Raw genomic sequence first — 7071 nt, forward strand, 5'->3', positions numbered from 1 at the left:
AATGGAGATTTTGCAGTATCCTTCCCCTGCCACCGCACCAAGCCATGCCCACTAAGCTACACCACGCCCAAGCTATGTCCACCACTGGATTAAAGCAACATAATTTCTAATAAATCTGTAAAACCTGGCTCCTAAGAGGTAGACATCTTCAGCGGGGGGTTTTGGGTGAAGTGTCTTGCCCATTTATTTCGGTCCTGGGTGGTTGGTTGTTTCTTGAGGCTGGTTGGATCCAGTGGTGGGATTCAAGTAATTTTAACAACCGGTTCTCTGCCCTAATGATTTCTTCCAACAACCAGTTTGGCAAACTGCTCAGAAAGTTAACAACCGGTTCTCCCGAAGTAGTGCGAACTGGCTGAATCCCACCACTGGTTGGATCACAAGACTGATTTTGGTCTGACTAGTTGGTGCGAGGTGTGAAGTTTCCTCTGGTGACGGCTCTCTGGTCGGTTGATGGTTTAGATCAGTGATGGCAAACCTTCTTTGGGGCCGAGTGCACAAAGTGTGGGCGCATGCCCGCGAATACATGCATGCACTTGCGAAACCCTAAAATGCAATGCGAGCACCTCCGCACATAAGCCCCACCCAACACACATGTGCCCTGTCCCCCCCTCCGCACATGTACACACATCCCCCCGTACATGCGCCCCATCCTCCCTTGGCCATTTTTGGCTTCCAGGTTGGTGCAGGCGGCTTTCCAGGCCCAAAATAGGGAACGGGGGGGCTCGCATGGTGCCCCCGTACCCCGTTTTGGCTTCCAGGTTGGCTCAGGAGGCCTTCCAGGCCCAAAATGGGGTGCAGGGGGGGTCGCATACGTGCACTAACCTCCAAAATACAATGCAAGCACCCGCTTATGCATGCATCCCGCACCTTGCACATGTGCATGCGCATCCTCCGCATGTGCCCCACCCTCCACGCATGAGCGGCAGAGACCTGAAGATTAGTTGGCCGGCAGGAGGCACATGCATATGTGCGGTGGAGCTGGGCTGGGGCTGGGCTGGAGCAACGGCTGGCATGCTCACAGAGAGGACTCATGCCATAGGTGTTCTGTCCCCCCACCTCAGTCCGGGAGGCACGTGAACTGACTCAATTAGCCAGCAATTTAGTCCACGGCAGCTATCAGCTCTGACAGCAGACCAGCGAACGTCTGCCAAGGTTTTCCCTGATGTTACCGGAGCAACCAGGAAGTCAGGAACAAACAGCAATCCAGGCCAAATGCTCAGTCAAATAGTTCAGCTCAAGTTTTCTCCAGTCAGTTGATTTTTTCATCACAAAGTAGTATAATAGCCCCTCCTGCTTTTATACCCTGTGAGGTGTGGCTCCATGACTCAGCATTTTCTAGGCGTGCTCCACCCATTCTTCTGTTGTTCCCGCCTCTCTTGTCTACAAAACCGGGGATCTAACCAGGACTGATTGTCCACAGCTGGGTCTGGAAGCATTGCCTGGGTGGGGGAGATACAGGAGACAGAGGCCTCGTCACCTCCTCCACCTGGCCTGCCTCTGGCTCCTGGAGCTGAGCCAGAGAGGCCGGCCCTGCAGAAGGGAGCCCTGACGGCCCTTCCACCTCACTCTCTGAGTCACTTTCTGGCGGGGAGCCAGGCTCGGGGGGTGGGGCTAAAGCCACAACAATAGGTTTGCCATCAGGGGTTTAGATGGTCTGCTTCCTTATTGGTTCGTGCGCTGGTTCTAAGTCAATGTGTTTGTTGATGGGCCCGTTGGCGATTGTGGGTACTCTCGATATCAAAATTAATGAAAGGCCAGGATCAGAAAGCTGACCTAGCCAGTCCTGTTCTGGGGTCTCTCACAACTTGTTTTGTAGTGAAATCAGGAGTAGATTGACTCCGCTCTCACTCTGTGGTCAGACGAGACGATTTTGAACTGCCACAACTGCCTCGTACAGACATGATCCAGGCGGAAAAGTCCTTCCAAATATGGCTTTGTTTATCCCAGCAGTAGCTCTGTGAAATAACACAGTATCTGACATTCCTTCCTTCGGGCGTTTCACCTTTTCTCCTGAATGGGGAGATGGAAGCAGCGGTTGGACTCAGCCGGTTCGGGTGAACCGGTAGTTAAATTGCTGGCTGGCCCCGCCCCTTCCAGGAGTCCTCACGTGCCCTATTTTGGCTCCCAGGTAAGTGCAGGGAGGCCTACTAGGGCCAAAACAGGGCGTGGGGAGGGTGGTGCACCCTCCCTGTGGTCCGCTATCAGGAGGCTGCAGGAAGGCCTTCTATGCCTCAAATGGGACACGGGGGAGGCGGTGCATCCTCCCGGCCCGTTTTTGCTCCCAGGGGGGTGCAGGAGGCCTGTTACACCCCCTGGCCACACCCGCCATGGTCACGGCCATCCAGCCGGTCATTAGGGCAGAGAACCAGTTGTTAAATTATTTGAATCCCACCACTGGATGAAGCCACCTTCCTCTTTGGATCTTGTTCTAAAGAAGATCAACCAAGGTCTCCAAGCTCAGCATCTAGGCAAAGCTTGATTGATCTGGAACTTTGCTAGTTCTCGGAGAGGAGACCTGGGCTGCCGGCTAGATTGGGAGGTCACCCACAACTGTTATGGCGAGCCATTTCTGTAGAGGAACCGCCTGTGCGCGTCCACGGAGGCCACCTGGGTTGGAAGGCACCTTCCATTTCTTTCAAAGACGGACGGAGGAATTTCACGTAAAAGATAGAAAATAACAGTGTCGTGTTGGAGCCTGAGTCGGGAGGCAAGCACCCTGCCCCTCTTTACAAGGCACCCCTGGGGACTGAGACATAAGGAGAAGCTGTGGGGAGGGCCGTTTGTTGGGAACAAGCGCTGAATTCGTGGAGTTTTGTGTGCCGTCGCCAACGTCTGGAGTTTGTTGGGCTTCTTGCATTATTCTTGCCTTGTTCCTTTGCTTCGTTGGACTCATTGTTTTGGTCCTGTTGCTTCATTGAGCTCATTGCCTTGTTCCATTGCCTCGCTGGACTTCTGACGTTGAAGCCGTCATGCTAACGGCGTTTTGCTGGACTACTCGCAGCCAGAGGTTGCTCTGTGTGTGTGTGAGTGAGTAAGTGAGTGCTGTTGTGCCTCGTCCTCCCTCCTCTCTTCAGCCGGGCCCCTCCCGCCTCCTCCCGGGCCTGCTATCAGATTCAGAGTCTGATAATGAAGAGGAACGGCCTGGCATGCCTCCAGCCCCCAGCCCTGGCACCATGCCCGGACAGAATGTCAGGAATGAACAAACAAATCTCACTCCTACAGCGTGTGAGCAGGGAGCCAGCTATGTGCTGAAATTACCAGCAGCAGATCCAGAGGAAGAGAACCCACAGTGGGAGGATCCCCGCTTCTGGAGATCTGAGAGGCGACGTCAGCAGAAGGAAGGGAGGGGCAGGCCTGGATAAGTACTGAGTCATGGAGCCACACCCCACAGCCTATATAAAGGATCAGCTTGAGTCAAGCAACTTTGAGTCAAGCAAAGTCTCATCCGGTTTGCTGAAGTCACAACTTGGATTCCTGCCTGCCCTGAGAAATCTGAAAGGAATTTGGCAAAGCTGCAGAGGCTTCGTGGCCACGCTTGATATGGACTTCCTAGACCCAGTCGTCAGAGGGGGAGGGGGACATGACAAGTGCTTTGCTCCAGCGCTTGCCATAAACATGGGACCATTTGGGGGAAAGTTGGAGCAATAAAGGGGAGTTTGAATTATCAGCTATGTTGCCTCTGTGCAGGGGTGGTATTTACATAGCTTCCCTCCCAGTTCGCAAATGTAAGTGCACATGTCCACGCAGGTGCCAGCCTTCTGTGCATGCGCTTTGCTTTCACGCGCAGTTTGCACGCATACACGCGGCTAAAAATGTGCTTAAATAGGATAGGCATAGAAATGGGGCGTGTGAGCGAGCCCACCAGCGATTTCCGCTACCGGTTCGGACAAACTGGTCCAAACCGGCTGAATACCACTTCTGCCTCCGTGCCTTGTCCCAGGACATCACAATCTGAGAGAAGCCACAAAGATCGGACAGAGAAAAAAGGGGACAACAATCTCAATCCATTTTCCTCTCACCTTTCTCAGAAGAAGAAATTAGCTTTTCTTACAAACTGGGCATGAAGCAACTCAGCTGCTTTTGCAAGCATTTAAATATCCCCACGTCTGTTTTTCCTCCTCATTTGCGAAACAGCCACAAGTCACGCCAGCAGTTGTGGATTGCGGCAGGAAATATAATTCTCTGGGACTTATAAGGTTTTTTTTTAAGCTTCCAAAGGGCTTGCTTAAGGTCTAAAACAAGCGGTGTGGATTAATTCCCAACAAGATAAGATTCCTTCCAAATCCGGGGAAGTAATTTGTTGGAAGCTTAAGGTTTAGCCTCGGTTCCCGTGCTAGCTTTATCATTACTGGCCAAAGTCCCATTAAATAAGCTGAGTAAAGCAAAACGAAACTCATAGTTGCGCTATTACCTTCGGAGGTACCGTATTTGAACTGAATTTAATAGGTTCAGAATAGAGGTAATCTTAAAGATATGGTAGATTTGATACCAGCCAATTCTACAGAACACCAGCTGAGTCGGTCCTATAATTTCAGCACGAATGAAGGCGAATATATATGTTTAGTCTTCCAGGCTTTCGGATGTGTGCTGGAGCCCATCTTGATGTAAATCAGCACTCCTATTGACTGACGAAAGGGCCCGTTTACCAGACTTCTATCACTTCCCTGGCTGGTTTTGTACCTGCTGGGCCAACAATCTTAGTAGCTGTGAAATTGAACGTACGTTCTTGCTTGTTGCAATGTGAGGCTGCCAACGAGTTTAGGTCTCCTTGTCTGACTACTCAGGTTCTGACCTAGACTTCCTTAGAAAGTATGAAGCACAATCTTAGTCCTGGAAAACCTCTTTTATTTATACGACTGTAAATTACTTTCATTTACAGTCCGCAAGGCTTGATAAGCAGTCTTTCAGAGGAAGGTTATCAACACCCACCTATTTCATGTGGAACGTTGCCAGAAAGCTGATGTCCAGACACAGGGCAAGGCCAAACTTGGCACAGAGTCACAAACAGAACTTTTCAAAGCTTGAACTGGCCAGATGAACTAATTGCTTCCTGCAAAAGCTCACGTCCTGTTCGCTCTTCTTTTATGTCTTATGGGAGGGGCCAATCATCTCCAAGCCTTACTCCCAAGTCGACCCTGTTTCCTTAATTGTTCTTGTCATCAGGCAGCTCTGCGCATGTGCACATTGGGAACAGGCTCCCGCTGTTCTTCTGCCTTGCTGATGTCAGACTCCGGAGGCTGCACATAATTACCAGAGGCCCTCTCTCTGCCTCAGATGCAGAGCCCTTGTCTGAGTTTTTCCCAGCCCCCAGGACTGGCCCAAGCTCCTCCCCAATCTCCTCACTGTCCGACTCTGCTGCCAGCTCTGCTGGTGGGCCACAACAGCTCACTTGTGTTCTTGCAATCTGGTGGTTAGCTTCCATGCCCCGTCTGTCCTACATGGTCACAGAGGCGATCCATGCAGGGGATCTGGTAGATTACATTGGAAATATCTCCCACTTCCAAGAGATCTTTACAAGGCATAATTTGTCCTCGTATGGTAGCTTCTGGTCCTGGTGGCCGACCCAGATTGGATTCTATAACTTCAGTCTCACACAAGCTCGCTTTTATTTATTAATATCATAAAGACACATTATGGGTGAGATCCGGGCAAAAATTATTTCAAACCTACCTCCTTTTGTTGTTGACAATAATAAAGGGCCTTTTTCAGCCATTTGAATGTCATGTTTACTTTCTTCTTCCATTGAAATCAATACCATGATTCAAATAATTCACATTATCGTGATTGCTCTGAATAGAATAGAATTCTTTATTAGCCAAGTGTGATTGGACATACAAGGAATTTGTCTTGGTGCATACGCTCTCAGTGTACATAAAAGAAAAATGTGTATATTTCTCTTCTGGGACAACTAGACACAAGAACAGTTTTTTCCCGAAGGCCATCACTCTGCTAAACAAATAATTCCCTCAACACTGTCAAACTATTTACTAAATCTGTACTACTATTAATCGTCTCATAGTTCCCATCACCAATCTCTTTCCACTTATGACTGTATGACTATAACTTTGTTGCTGGCAATCCTTATGATTTATATTGATATATTGATCATCAATTGTGTTGTAAATGTTGTACCTTGATGAAGGTATCTTTTCTTTTATGTACACTGAGAGCATATGCACCAAGACAAATTCCTTGTGTGTCCAATCACACTTGGCCAATAAAAAATTCTATTCTATTCTATTCTATTCTATTCTATTCTATTCTATTCTATTCTATTCTATTCTATTCTATTCTGTGTGTCTTGTTTTGCTTCTACAATAACTGCATTGATGGGGAAACATATATTTAATCTTAGTTTGGTAACGCTAACTTTTCTTACTTTTAAGGAAAAGCCTCTAGGCCACTGGCGGCAAACCTTTTACTCACCGAGTGCCAAACAGTTACGTGCTTCTCTTACGCGCAGCTCCCCTCTGTGCACTGTGCACACAACCACACCATCTGCGCATGCATGCAACTTTCACGTGGCTCCCCCGTGTGCTGCATGCGCAATTGCACCATCTTCACACGCACATGGCTTTTGCACGGACAATGCATGCATGTGAATGCCATCTGCACATGTGCACACGGCACACAAATACTCACACACATATGCACACATGCACATGAGAGCTCCGAAGACCACCTGGGTCTCCGGAATTGTGCGCATGCGCACCGGAGGACCGAACACCAGCTGGGGCACACATGCGTGTGCAGCTATAGGGTGCCACAGAGTCGCCATCAAGGCTCTAAACCTTTTCACTGAAAAAAAAAATTCAGATCGGATTAGGATGCTGCAAATAAAGTAACAAGAAAAGAAGCCGAAAGGTTATTATGGTACAAATGACTAAAAAAGAATATTTTGTTAATTTAATGCAATTTTTTTTGTTAATCTATTCACATAACGGTAGCTGGATTTAATGCATAATGGGTCCTTTTTTTTTTAATAGATCACAAGACTGCCATCTGGTGGATTTAATAGCAATTTCATGATAGTTAAATCAGGAAATTGTTATAAAAGAAACAGAATTTACT

This window comes from Ahaetulla prasina, chromosome 8 (genome assembly GCF_028640845.1).
Source record: "Ahaetulla prasina isolate Xishuangbanna chromosome 8, ASM2864084v1, whole genome shotgun sequence".
NCBI lineage: Eukaryota > Metazoa > Chordata > Lepidosauria > Squamata > Colubridae > Ahaetulla > Ahaetulla prasina.